We start from the raw sequence: 19383 nt of genomic DNA, 5'->3' as shown, positions 1-19383 counted from the left end.
ACGGGGTATTTATTATACACATGAAATGAAACTGTCACTCATCTGATAGCCTTCCACGTGCTGTGTAGATTTCACCACCATTGGCGCTAGATAATCTCAGTCATGTGACGCTCGGGATGGAATTGGCATAGAACCAATTGTAACTTGCTATACGTAAACAGATAAATCAATAGTTAAATGTCATTATTACTTATTATAATAATTGTTAATTTCAAGTAACAATACATATGGTATTGTTGTTTAATTTATTACAGCTGTGAATTTATCTCGTGTTTATTACAAACAGGATGGATACTATCAAAATGATATACAACTTGTCAGTTTACTATTTGTATTATGATATCATATTTACAAATGATCTGTAATCGTTAGATTATAATTTTATGATTTTTTTAAAAAAAAATAGGTCGACGTTCGTGAACGTTTAGTGTAACGCTAGTAAATTCTTATGAATGAATGAATAGAATGGGGTTTAAGGGCAAGGTAAAGTGACACAAATTGTCACAACACCTGAAATGGGGGGGGGGGGGGGCTCAAAAAATAATTCACAACAACTTTAGTGCCTTTATTTTGATGTCTAAACGTGCTTTAGATGATGCTGAACAATAAAAAATGGATGAAAATAACAAATAATGACTTTGGAATTTGTAACTTTGGAAAATATGAAGCAAATATACCATTCAGCACTGCACAGCTACAGGGTAAACAACTCAACATGGGAAATCACAAAGTCTCACAGAGATACCTGAATATATATACTATAACCATCAAGACTTTAGCACACCACGTCCATATAATTAAACTTTTTTTTGAAATATCCTCCATTTTTTTCAAGGGACAACGTTCAGACTTTTTGTATGGAGTACCATCATAAACATCATTTGGATTAAATGTTTCGGGTCTGTGTGGAAAATTGTAAATACTACATCACAATTTCCTTGAAACTGCTTTTGGTTTTCAGCAATTTTTTTTATAATGAATACACATTGTTATCATTTGTATTACTTCTTAATTCACCAACTGAAACTTTGTGCCAGGGAGCATAACGATGCACTTACAATTAAACAATGAACATTTTTACTAAGTTTTACAGTAAAATAATTTGTTTTAAATTTAATTTATTCAATATTTATTCACACTCAACACTTGTTTAATCTTAGATTGTACACTTATAGTCCACTATTGAATGTGGAAAGGTCCAGCTGAATGATTGATTGGAAAATATGATGTGTTTCAAATGGTACTCCATAGAAATGAATTATATCTAGGTAACAAATTCTATATCAGACCCTCAAAATGATTATTATTCTAACATAAATGAATAATAATCTATCCAAAATTTAGAAACAAGCTTTTTTGCTAACATTTACCAACACTTGACAACGGCAGTCATGATAGCTTAGATTTTGACAGTTCTGTTTTCATCAATTTACAGAACGGTCCATATGAATAATGTTCTTGCAAATGAAGCGCAATAGCCTATAATATTACGATTTACGATCTGATGTAAGGATAATTGTGATAGTATAAGTCAAAAAGTATTTACTGCATTTTTATTTACCCTTTTGTGTCGAATTACCGCTCAAAGGAAGTGTTGCTCGCATCAATGAGTTCATGCATGACTTATTTTATTTTTAATATTATCAAATCCCGTAAATGACACCTCATTTGTATTTTGATATGAATTAACCGTATTCCTCGGTTGTTTAAATTAAAAAATTAAAAATTTGTATTTAAAATTAACACTTTGCTCATTGATATTAGCACAAGGTCAAAGACATACCAGATATTCGGACACGAAAAGCTAACTACGAAACATTGTTTACATTTATACAACGGCGAAATGTGTTATTACTAAAGGGAATATGACATAATTGTATGTATGGTGATGTAAATGACCTTTGCATATCGATACAATGTTCCGCTAAGCGTTGTCAGTTAACAATTATTGAAAAAGAAAATGGCGGATCCCAACACCGTGGTAGCAAGGACGTGGAAATCTCACACTACAAGGAAATAGGAAAGCAACTTGAAAATCTAGGACTCGACTACTGTACTACATAGATCAGAGTATAAATAAAGAGATAATAGCTGTCCCCAAGTTTTATCGTTTTGTCTGTAGGTGTAACCGCGATTGGGCAAGAAAGTGATGAAACTGAAATTTTCGTTTACGTGATAACACGCGGATGTACGAATTAAAGGGGTATTGACAGTGAAATAGTCTATTGTGAGTAATAGAGTTTATTTTGGACGTGTGTATCCAAGGGCCATTATTCTGTGTTGAGAAATAATATCTTCAGCCTTGTTGGTGTTGAGACTACTATGCAACAAGATGGTGTCACTTTACCTTGCCCTTAATGTCCTACTTGTCTCCACCGACCAGGCTATTGAAGACGGACATATGTCATGCAGAGTGCTATTTGAATTCCAACTGTCAAGGGTTATTTTACGCGTAGGCCTACTCCAAGATGTACACGGGACCTCGGTTTTCCCACCCACCTGAACGACTTTGTTAATTGTCAGGCGCCCAGTCCTACACCACGGACCAGTGAATATCACGCTTGAAAATCCAGGACCTTCTGGTAAGTGAGCTAGTGTATTATACACTGAGCCACCGTAGCCCCCTAATTTCTTTTATAATATGTATACACTTCCAAAAAACACCGACCTCGAACGAGCAGCTTCGTCAACTGAAAATTGTTTGCACGCTCTTATACAATTGCTATATAAAACAACATCACACCTACATTAGTTTGCGTGTCTTTATTTTATATACCCCATGAATCAGCGGGTTGGTGTTGTCTCTCGAGATCGAAAATGATAGTCATCTAAACCAAACCGTAGTAAACCTTTGACTTTTCATTTTCTCTAAATCTGGATTTTGATTATTTTTTTTGGCGTTGTTTGATGCATGCTCTGGAAGAACAAGTTAACGTTGTGGGCGGTTAACAAAAAAATAGTACAGTAGTATTTGTAATTTATTTATCTTTATAATACCGTCTACGACTTTTGGGGGCTGATTTCCGAATATGAACTCGGCCCAATAAATATGTTGCTTAGCACGTTATTAAGTTAGTAATGCAGTTCCTACTATCAAGAGGGGCATTGGGTGGTCGATATCTGTCATTGTGTCAAGTGGTTTGATTTCGGTAACAAGGAGTAGGGTCGCCTTTCCAACCTCGTGGGTATTCTTCACGTCTTACGGATTGATCCCACCGTTAAAGACATCTACGCGCCAGCGAACTATTGAAATAACATTGTAGTATATCATAGGTCCTGAAATTACATAGTTTTTGACGCGTGAACGTTAAGCCCCATTTCTCTTCTTTTTTTTCAGATTATTATATTTATTTTCAAACTTAGAACTGGAGTAACATTGATACTAACGAATGAATTCTTCAGCTGATAACTTTTGAACAAATTAAATTGTTGAAGTAAAATTAGAGTGTAATGGTATATAATTATTATCTGTTTCAGCTATCAACAGTTTTACCAAGTTCTATAATACTTTGCGAATACTAAAGCACGAAAATAAAAATTCCTGCCAGCAAAATTGCACAATGTTTTAGACGTTCTTGTGCTCTTTACCCCGTACTTCTGTTAAGACCAGAATGTGTTATATATACATCATTCAAAGACAGCTCATTTATTTTTTCAGCAATACATTATTGTTCATTGCATTCCTGGAACAACATGAGTGAGAGTCCTGGAAATATCGAGCTTACTGCGTCTCGCGTCCTACCGACTTATGATGGACATTTTCCAGTTGGACTCCAGTCGGAAATACAACTTTAGCATAGTAAGTGTAGTAATAATTAAAAAATTGCTTCGGAAATGTACAAATTGTTGGAATTTGTGTATAACGATTCAGAATAATTTCATTACACGCTTGTTAACCATACTCTGGATCAGGTTTCCAAATAAAATACACCTCAGGACATTTCTGACGCTTTACTAAATATTACCCTTTCACTGAAGACTTTTCTAGAAATAGTGCCTCCAAATCTGATTCTTTATAAGCTTACATAAAGTACCATATCACAAGAATATTGGGAGTTTTTTTACTGACGATTAAAATACAGACGTGGCGTCACCATTAGCGTACCATTATTTAAAAAAACATGTACTGACACCGTGCCAATTGTACATCATTTCAAAGTATAGATGAACTATTGGGCTCGCTATACGATTGGAAAAGCAGGCGCGGAATAATGTATGTATTTTAAGTTATTTAATGATCTCGAGCAAGAAATTGTGTAATATATTGAAACAACACTCGGACTAACGTCCTCGTGCAGTATCAATATATTACTTAATGTCTTACTCTCGGCCATTAAACTACACAGAATTAATACCTTACCAAATACATTAACAACTGTCTAATGAAATCACAGTATCCTTAAACTATATCAAAACAACTTTTTTTGAATACATCTGCGTAACATTTGGTAATTTAATGCGTTTCTCTTCTTAATCTAAGTACCCGTGTTATGTTTATAGGTAGGTATGCAATGTTGATATATTTATCCAAAAAATATCAATAAACAACACAATATTTATTCATGAATACAGTGTGACTGGATTAGACGTATATTATGTTTATTTAAATAACACCCTGGCGTATGAATCTTATTTAATCAAATAAACCTGATTTGTTATGTTTGTATTGTTGCCCTTGTGACCAAGTTCGTACAGTGGTGCATAGAATGCCTTTATGACATTTGCTTATTCAATTTGCATCCAGTTCCTTTTCTCTTTTCAGAAATGTTTATTTCTAAGAAAATTGGACTGTAATTTGACAGATTTTGAAGTCGTTCAGAGAGTCCCGTTTCTGTCGAATTTCTAACAAAATGAAGTTTTAAAGAAAACACGTTCGCGATAATCAAACTGTGTCTACAATTGACGTGGTTTTATTAGAGTTACACAACAGGTTGAAGTTGATTTCCAAATACTAATATCATTGTCAGATACAATAAAATGATGTTCTATACATTCAGATGAACTGTATTCATTTATTATTGGTTAGCTTAAAGTGAGTTTTAGACAAATGTCTATAAGAATTTGCAGTTTTTCATTATATCTTTAAAAAGTAAATTCCTATGGCCTCCGATTTCTCACCACCATAATCGTTGTCTGAAGCTATATCGAATTATAAGTATTTCAGAAAACAGCATATCTTGAGTTACAGTCGAGCAATATTACTCTATTTCAAATTTAAAAATACGTGGAAAGTATCATTAATTTTAAATATTTAATGTGATTGGCGTCGTCATTATGCATTGCCCATTTTTGGTTTTAAAACAATCATACGCCGAACCCTGAGAGTAATACAACTGTAAGACAACCCTCTTTGAGACCGAATCCGAACCCTGTTATATAATTTGTCAACCATCGATCTATACACATGCCAAGAAGATAATGTCATAAGGTGTAACCTTTATAATATACTTTTTCAAGGTAATGCTGATTACTGTCAATTGACACCGACTACCTTTTATAGCCAAATCAATTAGTTTGATTAGAGATTTCCTACTCACACCATGATCTACCTATTACAGCGGGCGTCAACCCACAAAACATAAATTGTAGCTGCAGGAAGTCTGCAGTGTTTTTTGGTAATTAGTAATAAATATATAATAACAAGCAATTTATTTAGGGCCGACACATCAATTCTGCGAACTGCTCTCGGGTGCTTTGTTTTTACATGAGTACAACTTTAAAAATAAATAAAATTACAACAATGATAAACATTAATCAGTTAAACGATATAACCATTAAAATCACTGAAACATGATTTAATACACGTGTGACAAAAGTCTGACACAAACACAGCTAGAACCGTATTGAACCAGTTTAAAGATACATTTTAAAAACTCTTATAAAATTTGTGCTTTTGGTTTCGTTTGATATCGAATTCCATAAATTTGGAGCACTCATTTCGAAGGATGTATCTACGGAGTTAGTATTTGAAAAAGGCTTAAGAGATTGTCTGATTGTGATCGAAGGATTCTGGAAAGCATATTAGTGTTTAGAAGGTCTCTGAGGTATTGAGTTGAAGAATCGTCATACAGAGCAGAATGTGTAATATACAGTATTTTAAAGTTGTTGCGTTGACGGACTGGAAGCAAATGGAGATCTTTCAGAATTGATGACATAAAAAATATCCATTTGTAACGAGAATGGAAGTCTGCAGTACAAATAACCACAGTAAATGTTAACACGGTTCGTTAAAAGAATAAAAGTAAACCTAATAAAATGTAACATCGGGATGCGAGACGTTAAGTTTATTTGTTAACTGGGTAAAATCAAAAACTAAAAAGGTCTAGCGAAAAGGGTTAAAACGCTTGATAACTGCTGATTACCGCATCTGAAACAAACGAGTTTATACAATTTTAGTTATGCAAGACTTTGCCGTTTAGCATCTCAAATATACACTGTACATTTAAAAATCACAAACCCAAACTCTTGTCTCCTGACGACAGACCAGGGTTAAATGAAGAGGATGGGTGAAGAAAAGCATCTTTAATATATATATATATAACCTAATCGTTACATTGTTCACTTTATTTTTTAAATCGGAGAACTTCTCTCACTGTAGACACAATTACCACCATGGTTTTCTGACATCAGCGTTTGCCAAAATGTAGGTGTGAGGAAAAACGAAAACGGCAAAAGCAGAATACAGGCTGCCAAGACTGGGGTAAAAACACCCAACATGTTGCGCAGGTGAAACTAGATAGAGCTCTAACTAGATCTGTACTTTCTATAAAAACTTTGACAAGATTGAGTGCCAGATATCTGTGAACTATATCCTTATCTTGATTTTTTTTAAAAATAAAAAGGTAAGCAAAATAGTCTGTGTACCTTCTCACGTGTAATTACTGTTAGTTTCAAATGCATACGTCTATTAAGCCTCTATATTAAAAGTTGTAAACTCATAACATCAAACTATCTCTGATGCAGACACCGTCTTCATTAGTCCAGTCGGAACAGAACAGTAGGCGTTTAGCCCCAATTCATTTCATTTCATTCCTACAATAACGTTGCAAATCCTTCTCAAGCACTCTTGATCGAATTATGGAGGACATATGCAGGGGAAGGAAACATTTGTCTAAAAATAGCTCGGACTATATTTGTCTTTAATGATAATTGTCTTTTTTCGAATTCCATAATCTAGTAAAACCACAGTTCTTTTGTGTGTTGACGTCATCTTACTATGGAAATAAGTTTCGCAATAGTTCAAAATCATTAGACCCTTTGTTTTAGAGATCTGAGCAAGCTGTTAAAATTAAAAAAATCACCAGATAATTGTGAATCCTTGTATGCAAGCAAAAGAGTGATCAAATCCCAAATCAAAGCTTCTAAGATGTGTGAAGAAAGAATGATACTTTCAAGATGAGTAATTGTCAGTTTTTCAGCTGAAGACATCATAATTATTCTAAATGTTGTACATCTTATCAGTGTGCGTTTCATGATATTTATGCAGCTTGCGTAATATAAGATGGTAGAACATGTATCTACAAAACGCTTATCACATGTAAGAGTTTATTCTAAGCACAATGAAAGCTTCGCGTTACACATGTAACAATAAATATCAGCCAAAAGAAAACAAGGAAGGGCATATGTTAGAATAAGAGAATGTGAAACACCAATATTATTGTTGGTATAAGTGGAAAGCAGAAAGATTAATAAGCGGCAAGATTATTAACTCTTTCATAAAGCGAACATAAATCAAATACGAAGCTTTAACAAAGTTACAGATGTATATTAGCTATATTTTTTTCTGAATCATAAAACAATATGGCAACCCTATACCCTTAACCCCTTTGTTCAAGGTTTCCATTTCTACGGGTTAACACATTTTGGGTAAGACTCCCCTTCGACTAGATCACTGAAATATTCTTTAAGACATTATAATTGTTTTGCATTCAGCATTAATCCCAATCTGATTAAAATACATATCTTTATTTCGTTTCGTTTTTTTATACTTTGGATGGACCCTACTACATGAAGATCTGACCGGTTGTAGTGAAAGGTCGCGCCGGAGGTCATACGAGCGGCTTTTGACCCTATGACATCAGGCATTTGATTAACCAATCAGCGTTGATGTTTCTAGTGGGTTACCCACAGCCCCGTGCAGCTCACACCAAGAACTTGCCGTTATATAACAACTCTTCCAGATTCTAGTATAGTAAAGACAAGTAGATTTGAAATTTTAAACTATACAAATCGAAACGAAATTTGTTCTGTGTTTTAATCAGATTCCACTAATCCTACTTTTTTTTATTTTAAATGTTAGTTTTTTCGAAAGTATAAAAAAAACTCGAAATGTAGATCCGTATTCAATCGGACTGAAATTAAACTAATATATAGCTGTATCTGTTGTAATATTGTAGCACTGGGCAGCAATATGTTTCGCCACTTTAACCGTTAATAATTTTATCTTTCAGACCCTATCTTTATGAGTACTATTATTGTTGTAGTAAAGTTGTACCGTTATCTATGGTCACGGAATGTTTCTATAACTTATTTCTATAATCGGTACACTGATTGTTATGATGACTACGAGACAGATTAAATAGAGATTGAACTCTGTTGACCAAATGTGATCACAGACCATAGACACTTCATCATAAAGTCATTAACTTTAGTTCTTGTAACAATCTCAGGGCGTACGAACAGTAACGAAAAAGCAAGCCTATCATACGGCGGAAATGAAATCCTGAACCGATTTCTTCCTATTATACATGCACGAGTGCGACAAATGAATTTGATTTCATCTACCGGTATTAGACAAATAATTATATTCGTGTTTAAGAGATTAATCTAAATTCAAAAACATTTTTTTTTTCAAATTCTTAATACGTTTTAATATAAAGATGGAGCTGTTTCACTAATTGGATGTTGCACAAGAATGAAAACAATGCACAGCATAGATAATCAATGCAAATATCGCAGCCATAATAACATTTTTTTCGTAAACTACACGAGTGGAAAGTTTAACAAAACATTAAGGAAACAAATTAATAAAAGTATTATTCTTTTTTTTTTAAAAAAAAAGCCCCAATAAATTATCGTACAAGTGGATAGAAATATAAACATTCTTCAACATTTAAATAAACACTTACTTCTAAATGTGAAGACAAATTCTCACCTCCTGTATTTACCAATTATCCATGCACAATGTTGGGACATAACAAGGTAGCAGCCACAAGTCAATGTACACATAGTACTCCGAGTACGCATGTGTGTATGTATCCAATATTTCAGTATATATCTGGCAAGAGGTTAAAGTGTAATACTGTATATAAGATATTTATACCTGAGTTATAAGATATTTATACTCGAGTTAGTGGCTTTAATTATTTCCCACTTGATGTTATCTGAGAACAGAATGGCTTACGTAGTAGACAATAATGACTCCAACAGACACCATTAACATGTACTATTATATTCATATGGGGGAGGGGGTAATTCTTCCAACATTAAAGTGGTATAAACTTCATAATTTCGTGAATTTATTAAAATGTACAGTATTCAGAAATCGGTAAACTCAATGTGAAATATATAAATCCACTAATAAAAGATTTTGAACGATGAAAAAAATCTTATGAGATCTGTTTAAATATTAATGTTATCTAAATCCAGCTATTGTTTCGTTTACTTGCAACGAAATTTGTGACTTAAAGGAGCTAAACCTATAACTGAGTATTTTCGAAAAGGTTCGAAATGAAAAACACGATTTAAAATTCAATATTGGTCCACTTCAATCAATATTGATGTTTTTATCTTGCCGTGAAAATATGGGATCCTAATATCCAATATTTATGATATAATGAACATGTTAAAGTCAGTACAAGATTCGTGTATTCTACGGTTTTGGGTGCCATTTGTAATGAACAACAAGACAATGTAGAAGAACGATAAAACTAATCAGGGGTAAAATTGAATATAAATCACTTTATATACATTCATAGTACATTAATATGTGCTTTAAGAACCATTTTCGTATATTTTAAGGTTCCAAAAATAGAGCCATCCGAACTTTAAAACAGTGTATGCTTACCCCTAACATCTAATAGAACTTCTTAATAATAATACGTGCAATTATTAACCGATATTTAAGATGGTATCATCAAATTTCGAGGAAGCCCTCCCTTTAACTAGAACTATTTCGTGTAGTGTAGGTAACAGGTTAAAAGACGTTTTCATCACTCACTGCATGACTTCGTAAGGTTCAAGTAATCTTACAGATTATTGAGTAAAATAAAAGGTTGATGTACTTGGTGATGTTAATCCAGAGTTATACACCATGTCGTTAATGTTTGTAAACTAAAACTTCATTAATACATTTTTCTGGTCATGTCTTACCTTATTATTACATATGTTGTTGTGTAATTTCATCTCACATCAAAGTATGAACACACACAAACAAGAGCTGTAAAATGTATTATTTCAAGTATTTGTTTTTTTTACTCCACCAGACTGCCTTATTCTGACGATGCGTTAAAAAAATAAATAAATAAAAAAAATAACACTGATTGATAGCTATGCTGTATACCAAATGAAATGAAATGAAAATTGAATCGGGTTGAGCATACAGCATGCAGTAATGATGTGGGGAAGTTTTGCCAAGAAAGCAACGTTTCCGCCTACTCTTCTTCGAATTCGAACTTCCAAGGGATCCTTCAAGTAAAAGCCAATTTGTACGCGAGACCTGGTTGTCTTAACCATTGATAGGAGGAGACCATACTGTAAAATCTAGAGGAACTTTCTCGATTAACACCGGGATCGAAGAAACAATTAGACACGAATATGTGCCCAATCTTCTATTAGGAGTTTCCATGAACATATTTTCAGGACTGCTTTCCCGTTGAAAATGTATAATTTAGAAAATCATGTAAGGTGAATGGTCTGGTGGTATAGTGATACAACTAGTAGGAAAACATACGCCACTGATCTACTATAATGTCAGGCAACAAATTTAGACAGCATGGCCATATCATAAGTAAAACCAGATTTAATATGATGTCATTAGTTTGTTAATTGAATTAATCTAATCACCCTCACTTCTACCACCCAGCCTTTGTATTTTTTTGTGATTTAATTAAATACAATGTTTTAGAAAGATGATAAAGGAATTATCCAAAAAGGTAAAGTAGTGACACTAATCAGTGTTATGTCTTATGGGCTACCCGATTAGATTTTATTACATACTTCGAGAAGGTATTTGTTGAGTAATAAAACCTTCTAGTAGTTTATCGAGGGCTGGCCGTACTTACCGCACGGTACAATTATTATCACCACTAGAAGCAACAAATTCCAGAACAAGCCAGAACTCATACCAAAATGGCCGCTTTATACAAATGAGTATTTAGGGGAATACTAACCAGAACCCTAACCCTAACCCTTTTAAGAGAAGTAAAAACTAAATTAGACCCAAGTTCAGTCTTTTAAAAAGGGTTAGGGTTAGGGTTCGGGTTAGCTATCCCCAAAATTCTCATTTATATAAAGCGGCCATTTTGGACTCCGGAAGCACCCGAACCTCGGTAAACTACTAGAAGGTTTTATTTGTACCCTGCGGTAAAGACGGCCAGCCCTCGATAAACTACTAGAAGGTTTTATTACTCAACAAATACCTTCTCGAAGTATGTAATAAAATCTAATCGGGTGCATGGGCTGTATTCGTAATTTTTTTTGAAATATTTATACCTGTTGAAAAGATAAAATACCAAACCATATCTCTCTAAATAAGACATCAAAAGGATAAAATGAAATGTATACATGTAAAGTTTCATTTAAAGCACAGGCCGTTCGGTACAATGAGAGATAAATGGGGTTTAACATCCACTCGAAACATACTATGTTAAAATATCGTGCAATTTTTATATCAATAAATCCCCTGTGCGTAGGGATCTTTAGCAGTTGGAGGAAAACGAAGGAACCCGGGGAGAATCCACGAGATTGTTAAAGCCACCCTACTGCTTGTCAGCATATACTTCAACCAAAATACAGGATGATCCCGCTCAGTGGGCATCTTGAAGTATGTGGTGGGGGCAAATTTAGTGTTTTTTCTTTATATAGACTTAAACATACATTATGCAAGAGCTAAATCTGATTATTGCAAGTCTTTATTTAGGCTTTAGATGTCATAGAAATTATAAATTAGATCTTTATTTACACAACAAGCACAAAATCAACTCTGTAGACCCACGGGTGGCTTGGATTCAGCTTGGATTTAAACGGGATTTCGTTGACTGATTTAATTTTAAATGGCGTCGTGAGCGGAGATTAACCGTTACGTTGACGTCGTACTCCCGGATCGAGGCTAAATGATAGAGTGTACCAAGCGAGGCCGCTGTTGAGCGATGCCTTAACAATTAATGACATCTAAACTATTTAAAGTGCAATAAACTAAACAAACATAATGACAAATTATACAATTCCTGGAGACCGTGTGATGACTAATACAGACGGACAGGTCTTCTGTCTTAATAATATCAATAAAAATATTTTTATTTCCCCAATAGGCACGACGCCACTGGTGTATACCTATAGATTTATCATAATTGTATTATAATATTATGTCCTATATTCAATTGATTTAATGCATGCCCAAAATACAAGTAAGAATGAAAATTTACCCTCTCACTCATTTTGTTCAATTGTTATAAAAATCCAAAAAGGTAAAACACAAATTCGGATATGATGACAGCAGGCAAAAGACAACAAAGATTATGTAGGTGGAGTTAACGCCTGTCAATTAAACGATAGGCCACCTGGCCTATGTTACTCCCCGGTCCGAGCTACCCTATACCCCAAATTTCAGACTCGGGGCAGACCTAGTGTAGCCGCCAGCCCCGAACAGGCCGGCTTCGCTCGGGGGTCATAACTCCGAAACCGGAAGTGGTAGACTAACGCCACCTGGCCTATGTTACTCCCCAGTCCGAGCTACCCCTATACCCCAAATTTCAGACTCGGGGAAGACCTAGTGTAGCCGCCAACCCTGAACAGACCGGCTTCGCTCGGTTATCATAATTCCGAAACCGGAAGTGGTAGACTAACGCCACCTGGCCTATGTTACTCCCCGGTCCGAGCTCCCCCTATACCCCAAATTTCAGACTCGGGGCAGCCCTGGTGTAGCCGCGAACCCCGAATGGACAGACTTCTCCCGGGGGTCATAACTCCGAAACCGGAAGGGGTAGCCTAACGCCATCTGGCCTATGTTACTCCCCGGTCCGAGCTACCCCTATACCCCAAATTTCAGACTCGGGGCAGACCTAGTGTAGCCGCCAACCCCGAACAGGCCGGCTTCGCTCGGGGGTCATAACTCCGAAACCGGAAGTGGTAGATTACTTCCCGGTCCGAGCTACCCCTATACCCCAAATGTCAGACTCGGGGAAGATGTAGCCGCCAACCCCGAACAGACAGACTTCGCTCGGGGGTCATAACTCCAAAACCGGAAGTGGTAGACTAACGCCACCTAGTCTATATTACTCCCCGGTCCGAGCTACCCCTATACCCTAAATTTCAGACTCGGGGCAGCCCTAGTGTAGCCGTCAACCCCGAATAGACCGGCTTCGCTCGGGGGTCATAACTCCGAAACCGGAAGTGGTAGACTAACGCCACCTGGCCTATGTTACTCCCCGGTCCGAGCTACCCCTATACCCCAAATTTGAGAGTCGGGGCAGACCTTGTGTAGCCGCCAACCCCGAACAGACCGGCTTCGCTCGGGGGCCATAACTCCGAAACCGGAAGTGGTAGACTAACGCCACCTGGCCTATGTTACTCCCCGGTCCGAGCTACCCGGATACCCCAAATTTCAGACTCGGGGCAGATGTAGCCGTCAACCCCGAACAGACAGACTTCGCTCGGGGGTTATAACTCCGAAACCGGAAGTGGTAGACTAACGCCACCTGGCCTATGTTATTCCCCGGTCCGAGCTACCCCTATACCCCAAATTTCAGACTGGGACAGACCTAGTGTAGCCGCCAACCCCGAACAGACGGGCTTCGCTCGGGGGTCATAACTCCGAAACCGGAAGTGGTAGACTAACACCACTTGGCCTATGTTACTCCCCGGTCCGAGCTACCCCTATAACCCAAATTTCAGACTCGGGGCAGACCTAATGGAGCCGCCAACCCCGAACAAACAGACAGACAGACAGACTGACAGACAAACGACAGTCTCAAATATATATATAGATTGTATAATAAATGCGGTGAAAACGTTAGCATACAAATGTAGTTTTATTTTGCCGTCTTTAATTTCAATATGTATTGTATTGTATTGTTTTGTATATTTTTAGTTTGGAACCATAAGCAATAATATAGATCTCTGATGGTATGGGCTTAAACACAAAAACTCAAAATCGACAAATTCAATTTAAAACAGCTTTTTAGGGAAAAAAAGAACTCACCAAAAACATCTATCTTGATTTAATGATTTTCTCTTCAACACTGATAAAATAAATTTTGTTGTTTCCAGCTAAAGGTTTTATTGAGAAATAAATTTGTCTTTTTAGAGATCAATTCACTATAGAATAGAACATGATATGTCACTGAGTTATTTTCTTTTCATTCCACATAAAACGTTGGAATGCAGAAAGATACAGAGATGATATAAACTTTCAAATTTAATGTTAACCACAAATTAACCCATATTTGCATTTTTTTAACGTTCATCGGATGATCCCCCACAGGCAAGAACCCCCACACCAAAGCCGATCATGTTTCATGTCTATGTACATCATTGATTCCATGAAGATTTTCCTCTGTATTCTTATCACTTTATCATCGAACTACTGACAGTTTAAAACATAATATCGTCCCTTTGGTATTGGTATTACACAAGGCTTAGCTCTGCAAAATAAGCTAAAGACATGCGAGATGTTAAGAATTAACACATCGAATTTCAGGCTGCTTGGATTCGGTAAGATATTTGGAAATTTCGAAAACGACAGGATATCTTCAATCGATTCGGATCATATAAAGGACACTTAACCTAATATACTATTCAAAAAAAGTAGGGGATATTTGATTTTTAAGTGTTATTAAAGTCACCTAATGAAACTGACGAAGAAACAAATGACAAAATGAAATGAAGTTCACATTCATCGATTTATTCCAAATGATCGTTAGACTAAGTAAGGCACAGACTGACCATTATAAGGGTAAAATGATACCACAGCATAACAACCAAGTCAGTAACGGGTAAATCCCCCTCTGTTTGCATTGATCCGACGTGGCATACTCCTAATGAGACGTCTAAGGTCATTTTGGTCCAGATTGTCCCATTCCTGTTGCAACGCAGCAGCAAGTTCTTGGACATTGGCAGGACGTTGTTGACGTTGTTGACGTAACCTCTGTCCAAGCATGTCCCAGACATGCTCGATGGGGGGGAGGTCGGGACTCAGTGCTGGCCAAGGTAATGTGGTGATGTTCTGTTGTTGGAGGTAACCTGTAACGATGCTGGTCCTGTGACATCTTGCGTTGTCATCCTGGAAGATGAAACGGCGGCCATGACGTCGTGCGAACGGCACAACATGGACTGCCAAGATGTTGTCCCGGTAGTACTGGCCTGTAACACGCCCTGCAACAACATGTAAAGCCGTTCTTCCAGCAACAGTGATGCCTCCCCACACCATAACAGAACCACCCCCAAATCGATCATGTCTGATGACGTTAACGTCTTGGAAGCGCTCGTTTCGACGACGCCACACCCTCCTACGTCTGTCCAAAAAATCAACAGTGAACCTTGACTCATCTGAAAACATCACATTGCTCCAGCGTCGATTATCCCAGTGTTGACGATGTCTACACCAACGACGTCTTGCCTGAATGTGATGATCTCTCAAACAAGGGATCACGCGAGGACGTCGGGCGCGAAGGTGACCCCTATGCAGTCGATTCCGAATCGTCTGGCCACTCACTCTCACACCAGTGTCTGTTTGAAGACGAGCGCTGATCTGATTTGCTGTGATGACACGATTTCTCAAGGCCAAGGTACGGATAAATCGATCCTGGGCTTGAGTTGTCGCCCTTGGTCGACCTGAGCGTGGTCTGTCCTGTACAGATTGTGTATCACGGTATCTGGACCATAGCCTGCTTATGGCAGACTGAGAAACATTCATCGTCCGCGCCACAACCGCCTGTGTTGTGCCGATCTGTAGCATGCCAAGGGCACGTAACCTTTCATTTTGGGTAAGCCGACGCATATCAAAATTTGTTTTCTGGTCACTAAAACAATTAAACTGATGTTTCCACCCTGGAATTCAATGCCACAATGACTGTAACATTCAAAGTCAGAGTCGTGCAAATCTTGGGTTGGACCCCCATGATGATCCCAAGCATCACATGCATTCCATGCGGTAGCTATTGGTGCGTTTGGGCGTCACATGTAACTGGAAATGTTTCTTCTGTTAGGTTCTATAGTGACTTTTTTCGTAGTCATTTGCATATTTTAGTATTATGCCCCCAAAATCAAATATCCCCTACTTTTTTTGAATAGTATATTTATAATTATATCCGTTCAGTTTCATAGCTGACCAAGTTATACTTTAAAGGGTCAAGATTATAAATAAAATCAAAGATGTCTTTATGTATGCGTATGTACGGGTGTGCATGTTCGCCCATCACGATTCGTCGCCGCATGACCCCGTGAATGTTTTAGGCCATCGAATTTGGACCCCGGGCAAATTTGACCCCCGGGTGAATTTAAGCCCCTGTCTAATTAGGCCCTGAGCGAATATATGTGGATATACATGTAGTATCACTAAAAAGCCGCAACATGGCAAGGGTCGAGAAAAGCTTGTCAATTGTGCATGCAGAGAGAGAAATTGGGTTGAATGCCCATTCGACACAACTAGGTCATTTCGAGACTGAACATATGGTTCTATTTTATTTCAACATTTCGCTTGCGCGTACGGATGTTTAGCTGTGGGAGGACACCGGAGGACCCGTGGATGAACAGGCGATTCTACTCCTTGTCACTTACCACCCCACTTGACTTAATGACTGACCTTATAATCTAAATCGCACGCGTTAACCAACCCCCCTCAAACCCCTCCCCACTACCAACTTTTAGAAATTGTTGTTATTATATCTCGTTAAAAAATTTTGCCGTCTTGGTTTAAAGAAAGAGTAGGACGCCAAACCCCATTTCATTCCGTTAAAGAAAGAAAGTCTGGTTGATTTGGCAATATTTAGTAAGAGAAATCTTTAATCGCTGCGGAGAAACATAATACCTAACAGATGTCTAATTATTGATGCTATTTGCATGTTGATAAAGTTAAGACTTAAGATGAAAACAGTTGTTCTGGAATAAACCATTAAAATCCTTAATGTTTGCTTTTATAAACCAGTTACCAGGTACTTTTTTTATTAGTGTCTGAACGTACTGATATGATGTACCCCTGCAATTTAGACGTGTTCTGCGAACAACATATTTACATTCTAACCTAATTCAAGAAGATAACGTCAAGGTAATCTATCTAAATAGCTCTATATCAGAGATTAATACATTATTTTGGATCTTTTTAAAGATATCATCGGTAACCATTGATTGGAAAATAAATTTTAACCATAAATTATATATATAGCTGTTGCCAAATGATGTCTTGTAAGATATATCAAGTCAAAAAACCAGCACACGTCACTCTAATTCTAAGGCACTAGGGAGACAGCATTCGATTGCAAATCGGTCGTTGGCGATGTATAAATATTTGATAATTCAAGTTTTAGTCTATGATATTAATTTCCCTGCATTAGAAATAAAATAAACGTATTGTGGGCTCAACAGATGGGCTAATAATGCTTATTAATATCCCTCTTCCATACCCAATACCTTTCCAAAACAATATTTAAACTTAATTTTCCTTTAATGTCCTATTAATAGAAATTAAGCTTCTTTTTTTAGATTATTTTTTTTAAAGGTGTTAAAATTGATATCTTTGAACACCTAATCGGATTAAAATATTAAGAATATTTCCCGTGGGCGCCATTTTAAAGCGGGTAAGAAAACAATATGTCAAACAATTCCTATTGAACTAACATATATAAAAATGATTTATAGTGCCAGTTATAGTCATATCTTCATATCGCCCCTTTGAATGATTGATAAATCTTAAGACACCCATTTCAAATATCAAGAGTTTTATTAAATCTTTTAAAAAATGGGAAACAGAGAAAAAATAGATAATTTTACAAAGTGGATGGTTGTGTTGATGAGGCTTACGGGAATGTGAAAAAAACAAAACAAAATCGTATTGATCATTTCGTCACAGATGATGGACTTGCAACTTGATACAAAACATTTTTTATATAATGTACATTTAATAAATTGATAAAGGTCATATCGTTATTAAATTCAGTTTCAATCTTTCTAGATTGTTGAATATGCACAATGTCAAAAAGAGTTGTTATTAAATTATATGTTATTACAAGTCACTCGTTTCGTTATTGAATAAAATAGTAAAATGAAGATGTGGGGTTAGCACATGCCTCGCTGGTAAAGACGTCATACAGACATCAAAATAACTAAATGGAATGAGCGATGAATTTAATTAGATGAAGATACCACCGACCATGTATCTATCAATTATGTCAAAATACGAAACTAAATTGACAGGTTGATACAAAAAATAACCCATGTGTCTAGCCGTTAATAGATCTATTATTTCTTTGTTTATTTCAAAAAAAGTAATAACGATATTGATATGTAATAAATTTGTAATACATTTTACAATATTTCATAATAACATCTGGTTTTTGTATATTCCACTTGATCCGTGGAAAATCAAAAGAATAACTTTCTGCCTCAAAACTTTAGATTTCCAAAATATAAAAAGGTCTAAATAGTGACAGCGATTTACGGAATTAGAGCAATCGAAAAATAATACCATGTCATGCCTAAGGTTTCAGGTCGTGCAAAGTTGAAGGTCAAATACAGTAGTAAAACAAAAAGATAATGTAGCCTGTTCAGTGCTCTACACCTGCCTTTAGTAACTTGTCCAGTGACTTGTAAGTAAAGAGGGAGATAGCTTAGACATGGATTAGAGACGGCTAAGCTACACATACTTGTCAAAAGACAACCCCAGGGCAATGTTCAGTCCCACCACTGGTCTCATTGTGTAAGTACGAAAGTACCAAAAAATAAAATACAAAATAAACACGAAGTGGTGTTATATTTTCTAGGAAATGTAGACATTATTGCCTAGCTCGTGCAATAGACTATTAACTGTGTGTAGTTAAATCAAGTCAAACTTTAGAAGAAGAAATGGGGTTTAACGTCCACTCGACACAAACTAGGTCATTTCGGGACTAACATATGGTTCAATTTTTTTATTTCCATAATTCGCTTGCGCGTAGGGTCCTTAGCTGTGGG

At 36.4% G+C, this 19383-nt stretch overlaps 1 protein-coding gene across 2 annotated transcripts in view; it reads right to left on the bottom strand.

The window, feature by feature from the left end:
* LOC126811832 (glutamate receptor ionotropic, NMDA 2B) overlaps window positions 1-9269 on the bottom strand; it is a 39616-nt gene extending 30347 nt beyond the window's left edge. Inside the window, exon 1 of one of the 2 annotated variants that reach the window (XM_056098621.1) lies at window positions 9129-9269. The gene's annotated coding sequence lies outside the window, so the exon portion shown is untranslated. The remainder of the gene's footprint in view (window positions 1-9128) is intronic. The other variant, XM_050537762.2, reaches the window with a different exon arrangement.
* Between the last annotated feature and the right edge of the window lie 10114 nt (window positions 9270-19383).

The sequence above is a fragment of the Patella vulgata genome, chromosome 2 (genome assembly GCF_932274485.2).
Source record: "Patella vulgata chromosome 2, xgPatVulg1.2, whole genome shotgun sequence".
Classification (NCBI taxonomy): Eukaryota; Metazoa; Mollusca; class Gastropoda; family Patellidae; genus Patella; species Patella vulgata.
This window is presented reverse-complemented; position numbering and strand designations above follow the sequence as displayed.